Here is an 11,560-nt window from a genome sequence, read left to right as displayed (position 1 = left end):
AGAAAATGTATTTAAAGGTCTAATGGCTGAAACTTTCCAAATGCTGGAAAGGATGTGACTCTAAGTTCGTGAAACCCAAAGGTTATGATAAAGGATCAGCCCAAAGACGAATGCACTCGGATACATTATAAGTGAAATATCAAAAGATAAAGACAAAGAGAAAATTTTGAAAGCAGAAAAAGAAAAGTGACTCATCACATACAAGAGGACCCATGAGGTTATCAGCATCTTTCTAAACAGCAACCTTGCAGGCCAAGAGATAGTAAAATGATATATTCAATGTGACGAAAAACAAAACAAAACAAAAAACTCTGCCAATCAAAATACTATACCTGGCTAAGCTGTTCTTCATAAATGAAGGAGAGATAAAGACTTTCTCAGACAAACAAACAAATCCTGACAGAGCACATTTCCACTAGGCTTGCCTTATAAGAAATGCTAAAGGAAGTTCATCAAGTTGAAATAAAGGATGTTATCTAATAACATGAAAACTTATGCAAATATAAAACTAAATTGTAAAGGTAAGTATATTGTCAAATCCAGAATAATACTATAGAAGTGGTTCACAAATCACTAATGCAATGTATAAGTTATAAAACAAAAGTCTTAAAAAAATATAGATAAAATAATTTAATGGATACATTGTATACAATATGTAATTTGTTACATCAGTGGTATAAAATGTGGAGGGCAGGATAAAGTATAAAATTTTGACACAATTACATTTTTAATATCTTAAACTATTTTAACTGTAATATGTTTTATGTGTCTGATAATAATCACTTTAAAATGTCTAGTTTATACACAAAGTTAAAAGAACGGCATCAAAGCATATCACTACAAAAAAAATCACAAAAAGGCAAGAGAAAACAAAACTAAAAAACAGCTAGAAAATAATTAACAAAATGGAAAAAAAATTACCTATCGAAATTCCTTTAAATATAAATAGATTACACTCTTTAACCAATAGATAAACGTTGGTTTTAAAAAATAATAATTGATTAAAAAACTCACAAGAGTCAACAATATGCTACCTACACAAGACTCACTTTAGCTTTAGGGACACATATAGGCTGAAAATGAAGGAATGGAGAAAGACATTTCCCACAAATGGGAATAAAAAAAACATGGAAGATTAAAATGCTATAAAACAAATTAAACTTAAAAAACTCATAAGAGACAAAGAAAGTTATTCTATAATGACAAAACTGAATTCAGTAGGAAGATATATCAATTATAAATATATGTGAACCCCAAATCAAAGCACCTAATTATCTAAAGCAAACATTGATAGAACTGAAGAGAGATATAGATAATAATACAATAATAATAGGAGACTTCAATAACTTATTCTCTATAATGAATAGGTAATTCAGACAGAAAACCAATAAAAAACCAGAAAACTGAAAACTACACACCAAATACATCAAGCAGACATGTATAGAACTTTCTGCCCAATAGCAAAGAATATATATTATTCTTAAGTGTACATAGAATATTCTCTAGGATAGAAACATGTTAGGTCACAAAAAAAGCTCTAAAAATTTCCAGAAGATAAAAATTATTTCAAGCATCTTTTCTGACCAAAATGAAATAAAACAAGAAATAAAAAAAAGTTAAAAAAAAATATATATACAAACACTATAAGACATACTTTTGAACAACTTTTGGGGCAAACAAGAAATCACTACTAAAGGGGGAAACAACCAGTTAGAAGCCCAAACTTCACCTGCATACAGCCTACTAATATAGCAAATCATCACTTGTACCTCATAAATTAAATTAAATTAAGTTAAAATTTAAAATACTTTGACACTAACAAAAATGAAAACACAGCATTCAAAAAATTATGGGATGCAGTAAGGCAGTATTACAACAAAAGTTTAGAGCAATAATTGCCTACATCAAAAAGGAAAGATCTTAAATAAACAATCTAAACTTCTCCCTCAGGAAACTAGACAATGAAAAACAACCTAATCTCAAAATTAGAAAAGTAAAGAAAATAATACAGAACATGGCAGTAATAGATATAATCTGAGGCTAGAAAAACATTAGAAAACTTCAATAAAACTAGGAGTTGGTTTTTGAAAAAAAATCAACAAAATCAATTACACTAGCTAGACTAAATAAGAAAAAGGGAGAGAAGACTCAAATTTTTAAAAAATCAGAAATGGAATAAGACACATTACAAAGAGTACCTCAGAAATGAAAAGAATTGTACAGGACTGTTAGAAACAATTATATGCCAACAAATTGGATAATCAAGAAGAAATAGATAAATACCTAGAAACATACAACCTACAAAAATTGAGTCAAGAATTTAAAAAAAGACCGAACAGGACAATAACAAAAACAGAGACTGAATCAGTAATCAAAGACTTCCCAACAAACAAAAGCCCAGGGCAAAAGGTCTTCACTGATGAATTCTACCAAATATTTAAAAAATTAATACCAATATTTCTTAAACTCTTACCAAAAAAAAAAAGAAGAAGAAAAGAGAACAGTTTCAAACTAATTTTCATAATCCTGTGTGATACCAAAGCCAGACAGACACCAAAGGAAAAAAATGCATGCCAATATCCCTGATGGACATAAATGAAAATATCAACAAAGTGCCAGCAAGTCACATTACAAGGTTTATAAACTGTGAACAGTGGGATTTACCTCTGGTATACAAGAATAGGTCAACATGTATAAATCAATCGATACAATATGCTCATTAGAAGAAAAACAGACAAAATAAAAAATTCAAAGGGTTATTTGAGCAAACAATGATTTGTGAACCAGGAAGCACAAAACAGAAAGAGGTCAGGATTCTATAGGACGAATGCAGAAGTAAAACAGACAATATTTAACAGGTTACAGTTATACAATTGCCATATTTGGTCTTTCCTACCAGATTTCCTCCCCAGTTAGAGAATTATAAGTTAGTTGAATGCTTTTGATTGACTGAGCTAGGGATTTCTTTTTCTGTAATACAAGCACTTACAAGAAATGGTCTAAGTTGTTTTACATATGTATACAATTTAAACAAGGCTAAGGTTAATTTTAATGCCTAATTGTTTTTGTCTGCATAGGGATTTTCCCAAGCCTGGTCTCCATTTTAATTTGCTTTACACACCACATTAAACAAATAAAAGGAAAACAAATTATCATCTTAATAGTTGCAGAAAAAAAAAATTGACAAAGTTTAATATTCATCCATAATTAAACTTCTTAACAAATTAGGCAGGGCCCAGGGAGATGGAAAGGCCTCTGATGGAACTGTTATGTATAATTGTTGGTACAGGATCTTGAAAATGTCAAAACTTTTTAGTGACTGAGAGATGAATGGATGCCATGAACAGCAAAGGGATAGGTTTAAAATGAATCACATGGATTTAGATCACCCTTTCCCAACCATGGTTTGGCCAGAGAATTAAGACACACAAGAAATGAGTATTTCATCAATTTTTGCAGGGATGATTTTTAGGTGGGACCAGTCTAGAAACATAGGAGAAAAATTAACTCATATATACAATGAATGCCTTAGGCTTTAGGCCTCAATTCTTAAGAAACTTTTGGTTGAGAAGGGCTTATTTGGACAATGACCTTCTCAAGGAAGACCATAATATGTCAAGGAAAACATTATTTTCCAACTTTTTGCATTGTGTATGCCCTCTAGAGCTCTCATACAACAATTCTTTTCTTTTCAGTTGACACTTAATACTTGTACAAATTTATGGGATACAGAGTGATATTTCAATATGTATATGCAATGATCAAATTAGTGTAAATAGCATATCCACCACCTTAAGCATTCATCATTTCTTTGTGTTGTGAACATCAAAAGCCTCTTTTCTAACTTTTTGAAAATATACAAAACATTATAGCTAAGCACATTTACTCTATAGTACGTTAGATTGGTAGACTCATTTATCCTATTTAGCAGTATTTTTGCATCAATTAACCAACATTTTCCCATCTTCCTTTCTCTCCTGTCCTTCCCAGTCACTATAACCCACCATTCTATTTTCTGCTTCCATGAGCTTAACTTTTTTTTAGCACCATGTGAGTGGGAACATGTAGTATTTATTTTTCTGTGCCTAGCATATTTCATCTAGCATCTTCCAGTTCCATCCATATTGCCAAGAATGACAACATTGTATTCTTTTTTATAGCTGAATAATATTCCATTATGTATGTATGCTGCAATTTCTTTATTCATGCCTTTGTTGATTTATAATTTAGGTTGATTTCACATATTAGCTATTATGAATAGTGATTCAATAAAAATAGGGATATAATTATCTCTTTGATATACTGATTTATTTTTCTTTGGATAAATATCTAATAGTGGGATTGCTGGCTCATACGGCAATTCTATTTTTAGTTTTTTGAGAAATCACCATTCTGTTGTCCATAGTGGGAGTACTAATTTACATTCCCACCAATAGTGTATAAGTTCTTTTTTCGCTGCATTCTTGCCAGTGTTTGTGATTTTGATCATAGGCATTCTAATTGGGATGACATGATATCTCATTGTGGTTTTGATTTGCATTTCCATGATAATTAATCACACTGAATTTTTTAAAACATTGTAGGTCATTTGTATCTTTTCTTTTGATAAATGTATGCTAAGTTCCTTTTCCCACTTTTAAATCAAATTATTGGCTTCTTGTATATTTTGAATATTAATCCCTTGTCAGATGAATAACTTGCAAATTTTTTAATCCCATTCTTCAGGTTGTCTGTTCAATCTGTTGTTTACATTGTTATGCAGAAGCCTTGTAGTTTTAATATAATCTCATTGTCTATTTTTGTTTTTGTTTCTTGTGCTTTTGGAATCTCAGCCATAACAATTCTTGAGAGGAAAAAAAATATCTCCCTCTGTCTCCTACCATTGTTACTTTTATTGGAAATTCTGGAAATAGTGATTTAGGTTGAAGGATTTGAATTAAAAAACAATGTGTTGTTTCTTAATAAATATGTTTTAAAGAGAATATTTATACCAAGAACTTATAATAGACAATTTATAATCCAGAAGACAGAAAAAGAGCAAACAAATGCTGATTTCATAATTTAATTCTCCCCTAAGATGTAAACTGATCTTTGATGAAATCTGCTTTATTCTTACATTATACTTTGTATAGTATGTATAACATTCACTTACAGAAGGAGATTAAAGAAGAATCTGGAAAAACAGGTTTCCTTTATGTGGAAAAGTGGTATTCCAACAAAATGGCAATCTTTCCATTTTATCTAGTATCATTTTGTTTATTGTTTTTTATTGTCAATTATGTTCACAAAATATTTGGTAAGTAGTGTTTGATAGACTTTGAAGTTCCTATTGTCCAAAGACCTTCAAAGAATGTTAAGGGACAACAAAGACAACATAATTAATTTCCATATGTATAAAAATTGAACTTATTTTTATAGCATTTAAATACCTTAATAAAAGGTGGGATTTAAAATGGTGCTGCAAATTCAATATGGCATAGCATAAAAGTTGTTTACACGTAAAATTTGTTTATATGTTTATAATTAAATAATGAACCTTATTTAAGGGTACAATTTTTTCTGTCAATCGTTTCACCATTTATCCAAAAAAAATTTATTGACTGTCTACAAGATGTCATTTACTGTTTTATGAGATGGGAATAAAATTAAAAATTTGCTCCTTTTGGTTTAAAACTTCAAAGTAGTATTAGTTTAAATAGTACTGTAGGGACATATTAACACCTTTCATAAAACAGATCTTTTATATTTATATTCATTTACTCAGAGACAAACATTTGGTAGCAAGACTAACTAGAGGCAAAGAAACAAATGAAAAATTGAGATTATCTGAGAGTAGGTACTTTTCAGAATATTTAAAAATATTATCAGTTTTAGAATGCTGGATGCTAACCCAAACTAACAACTCCTCTACAAACTGTTACTACCTGTAACTCACCCTCTGGCTGTTCATCCTGCTTTTGTTCACACTGTCTTGAGTAATAGAGCTCACACTGTTTTGTTTTAATGAGTACAATAGTTCATAGTTGAATAGTTGTTACTCTCAGACTTTAATTTCTAGTGCATAACCTAAACTACTCTTTTAAAAGATGATATTCTACTATTCATAGATGCATTTTTCCAATTACTATAATTAATTATTCTTGTTTATCTTACAGTTTACACTTTTCTGATATTTATAGGCTCAACAAAGCAAAAACTAAATGTATTTTCAACCCATCATTATTATTGCATGAAATATTATAGATTATCTTTGTACTTCACCCTAGGCCTCCTACCACTTGATCTACTGCTGGAAGCTCTTGAGCTGCCAAATAATAATAAAAAAATAATAAAGTTTTCCAGGTACAATCTTAACATAGTCATCTTGAAAGTAATGATAATCCTCTCACTATGACACACTGCCTAAAATAGCATCCTTTGACACTATAAGGAAGCAATTTTTATTTTATCTTGTTTTACTTACGTCCACTTGACAGTCATGCCATGAGCTATGAGTTCATCAATAGAGGAGCCCCTGAATGACTCAGCTTGACATATTCATTCCTTGGATAAAAATGTGGAAAGTAATTGAAAATGAATAATATGCCACTCATTTCCCTATCTCAATGTTACAGACAATTCAGCAGTCTGAAAGTCACTGCATACGTAGTCATGGTCAATATTGATTTATTTTTGTGATGCCTTCATGTGTTTTGACTTTATTTAATCCTCATATTAATTCTGTGATGTATTGTAAATGTAGAAGTTCAGTTTTAGAACTTAAGTAGCTCAGGCTTTAAAGTTATTTACTGACATATTCCATCAATGCAATGTCCTTTACATGAAAACATAGAATACCTCTCTTTGTTTTTTCACCTTTTTAAAGAGTATACAGAAGAGTGCACAGATGTATGCAAATTGATGGGATTTTACAAACTGAGCACACCTATGTAATCAGCAATGAGACTAAGAGACCCAGAAGCTCCCCATTGCCCAATTCTAGTCACTATCTACCCCATGAGACTTCAAGAGTAACCAGAATACTGAATTCCAATGACACATTTTTGCCTGGTTTTTGTACTTCTTATGTATGAAATCATATAGTATATTCTCCTTTGCATTTGACCTCCTTAATTCAACATTATACATAAAATTCATCTGTATGAGGGGGACCCCACCCCAAAACCCAGAATTTATTTATTAAAAATTGTGCAGGGGGAGAAGCAGCAAGATGGCACCGGGCAACCTGGTCTCTGAAGCCCTCTGCAAAGGAGATCTGCAGTGGGTCTCTGACTCTCGCCCCGGGAGGCTGTGGACCCCAACATCGCAGCCTGCTCTTCATATGGAGCTCAGCTGTTGCCACTGCTGGGACATCACAATGGACTGGACAGTCACTGAGGTGCAAACGGTGCCGCTGCCCCTGTACCACCACAGCCCCTCCCCCCTCTGCCGCCGCCGCAGCCTCTGTGACAGCCGTAGCACATCACACCACCCGGGCCTGAGGCAATCCACATCAAACCACTTCAGGGACAATCTGCTGGGATAGCTGCCACCTCGCCTGCAAAAGACTGTTCTGCCCGCCCACCGTAAGGCTCCTTTTGCCTGCCCTGAGGCAGGCAGCCATCTAGTTCCTGTCCGGCCCAACTCCCTCTGGGGCGAGCAGCTGAGATAGCACCACCTGCTGGTGAGTCAAGGTAACAACACCGAAACCGGAGAAACAAGTTTGATAAAGACATAGACCAGAGTGCTGAACAGAGGGTAATCTGAACTGTCCTTCACAGCAGATCAGGGGCAAATGACCCTAACTGCAAACTAATTTACCAGCTTGAAAAGAAAACTAGAAATCAGACCTGAAAGGACATTGGACTTAAACGAAATGTCTCAGAGTGTGCTTCATTGATTCTATTAGTTTAATGACTTAATTCTATTCCTACTGTATTGTTCACTTTTTTCTTTTTTCCTTTTCCTTTTCTTTTCTTTTCTTCTCTCTGTAAACCATATCTTTGTATAGAGGAAAAGCACATTAACAAGGTGGTTGGTTAGCTTGTATGTTAGCATCACTATATGTTTTATTTTTATTTTTTATTTTTTGTATGAGAGTTGGTTCATCTGTAGCTGTGGTCTATTCATTTTATCTGTTTCAGTATAGGCCTCTCTCTCTATTTGTTGGCACACTCGTTTGTTTCCCCCCTTACTCCTCTATCTCTCAACTCCCCTCTTCAACCCACTATCTGCTCCATTCTCTCCCCTCTGCTAACCACATTTTATTTCAGGGAGTAAACCTACAGCCCCACGGCACAGACAGATTCCAGGGCAGTGGGAAGTGGGTTCCACATTATCCACATACCTGTCAGTGAATACCAGGACCTGCAGACAGATTTTGAATCACAGCTCTCCCCTTAAGTAAATCTCAAAACTGCAAAAAGGACCACCTCCAACCTACAGTGCAACTCCAGAATTGAACAAAGTAAGAGGACATACATAAATAATAGGAAATTGAACAAACAGAAGTGAAACCAATCCCTTTACCCCTGAACAACAGAATTAAAGAAGACGGTGACGTGGAGGGAAGGAAAAAGTAGGGAGGGGGAAAAAATCGCACAAATGAAGAAAAACCAAAGGAAGAATATAGGTCTCACACAGACCCCTGGGAAATCAGACACTGAGAAAACAGATTCTGGAACACAAACAATGAAGAGCCCCCAGAATGACTGGTTGCATGCAACAAACCCAGACATCAAGACATTAATAGAGAGAATTTGAAATTTGAGGAGAGACAAGAGAAAAATAGGAAGGAGCTGATGTCAGAAATGACAGCAGTAAAGAATACTGTGATGAAAATGAACAACAGACTAATAAGCATGGAAAGCAGAATCAGCCAAGCAGAAGAAAGAATCTCAGAGCTCAAAGACCAAAGCACAGAACTAACCCAAACTGTCAAAAACATAGAAAAGAAGCTCAAAAAGACAGAAGAAAACCTGCAAGAGATGAATTATCACTTCAAGAGACCAAAACTAAGAGTAATTGGGCTTCCTGAGGCAGAGAGAGAAACAGAAGCCACACTGGAACAAACATTTCATGAAATCATTCAAGAAAACTTCCCTCATCTCATTAAGGATGAAAAAACTCAAACACAAGAGATTCACAGAACCCCTGCAAGACAACAAATGAGAAGACCAACTCCCAGACACATATAATTTGCCTAAACAAAGTAGCTATAAAAGGAAAAATCCTAAAGGCAGCAAGAGAAAAAGGCCAGACTAACTACCAGAGAAAACAAATTAGAATAGCAGCAGATTTATCCACAGAAATCCTTCAGGCCAGGAAAGCCTGGAGCCCTATCTTCAAAGTTCTAAAAGATAAACAATTTCAACCAAGAATAACCTACCCAGCCAAACTAAGCTTCATTAGTGAGGGAGAATTGAAATCTTTTCCAGATATCCAATCCCTAAGAACCTATGCTGCCACCAGGCCACCTCTACAAGAAACACTTAAGAAAGTACTGAACACAGAAGAAAAAGAAAAAAGAACAACAGCATTCTTCACAAGAGTACAGGCAAAAGATTAAAAACACACATGAACCAACTCCAAAACCCAAAGAAAGACAACAAACAAACAGGAACAACTCTGTAAGAACCTTATGACAGGGATCAACTCTTGCATTTCAATTATTAGCCTAAATGTGAATGGACTAAATGCACCACTGAAAAGACATAGAATGGCAAAATGGATAAAATATCATCAGGCAACAATCTATTGCCTTTAAGAGACTCACCTCACTAGAAAGGACACCCACAGACTCAAAGTAAGAGGATGGGAAACAAACTTTCAGGCGAATGGAATACAAAAGAAAGGAGGAGTAGCGATCTTAATTTCAGACAAAATACCCTTCAAGCTATTAAAAATCAAAAAAGATACAGAAGGCCACTACATAATGATAAAAGACTCAATCCATAAACAAGAAATATCTATCCTAAACATATATGCACCCAATATAGGTGCGCCAACTTTCATAAAGTAACTTCTTGGAAAACTAAAGAAAGATATCTACTCTAACACTATCATGACTGGGGACTTCAATACCCCACTCACAACCCTAGACAGATCATCAGGATAAAAAATCAGCAAGGAGATCCGGAACATCAATGTGACTTTGGACCAAATGGACGTAATTGATACCTACAGAACACTCCATCCAAAGACCACAGAATACATATTCTACTATTCACCACATGGAACATATTCTAAGATCGACCACATACTCGGCCATAAATCAAGCATAAGCAAATTTAAAAGGACCAAAATACTACCAAGCACCTTCTCGGACCACAGTGGAATAAAAATAAACATTGACACCAACAAAGTCCCCCCAAAACCCACAAAGACATGGACACTAAACAACATGATGCTAAACAACTCCTGGGTCAATGACGAAATCAAAACAGGGATCCAAAGATATCTGGAAACAAATGAAAATGAAGAAATATCTTACCAAAATCTCCGGGATGCCCTGAAAGGTATAGTAAGAGGGGAATTTATATCCCTATAAACACACATGAAGAAAATGGAAGGAATAGAAATTCACAACCTAACGAGCCACCTAAAGAAGCTGGAAAAGCAAGATCACAAAAACCCTAATTTCAGCAGAAGAATCCAGATCACCAAAATAAAAGCCCAAATCCAGGCCATAGAGGGCAAAAAGCTAATACAAAAAAATCAGTGAAACAAAAAGCTGGTTCTTTGAAAGGATAAACAAGGTCGATGGTCCCCTAGATAGACTGATCAAGAAAAAACGAGAAAAAAACCAAATAAGCACAATCAGAAACACAAAAGATGAAGTCACATCTGACCCTGAAGAAATACAAAACATCATTAAAGACTACTGCATACACTTGTATGGAAACAAACTTGAAAGCCTTAAGGAAATGGAGGACTTTCTGACATCACACAACCTACCTAGGTTGGAACAAGAAGAAATTGAGACCCTAAATAGACCAATAACAATCAAGGAAATCGACTATGTAATAAGAAAACTTCCTACAAAAAAAGCCCTGGTCCAGATGGCTTTCCAGCAGAATTCTACAAGACATTCAAGGAGGAGCTGATACCAATCCTACTGAAGGTATTCCAGGCAATTGAAAAAGATCGAACTCTCCCCAAATCATTTTACGAAGCTAACATCACGTTGATATCCAAGCCAGGTAAAGATCCAACAAAGAAAAGGAACTACAGGCCAATATCTTTGATGAACATAGATGCTAAAATTCTCAACAAGATCCTAGCAAACCGGATTCAGCAATACATCTCAAAAATCATCCACCATGACCAAGTAGGCTTTATTCCTGGGATGCAAGGCTGGTTCGACATTCGTAAAACCATAAATGTAATTAAATACATCAACAGATGTCAAAACAAAAACCACAAGATCATATCATTAGATGCAGAAAAAGCTTTTGATAAAATCCAGCACCCCTTCTTGATGAAAACCCTTGAACATCTAGGTATACGGGGAACATACCTCAAATAGTAAAAACCATCTATGAGAAACCCACAGCGAGCATGCTCCTAAATGGACAAAAAT

This window comes from Carlito syrichta, unplaced genomic scaffold (assembly GCF_000164805.1).
Source record: "Carlito syrichta isolate Samal-C Ts95f unplaced genomic scaffold, Tarsius_syrichta-2.0.1 Scaffold314134, whole genome shotgun sequence".
Lineage (NCBI taxonomy): Eukaryota > Metazoa > Chordata > Mammalia > Primates > Tarsiidae > Carlito > Carlito syrichta.
This window is presented reverse-complemented; position numbering follows the sequence as displayed.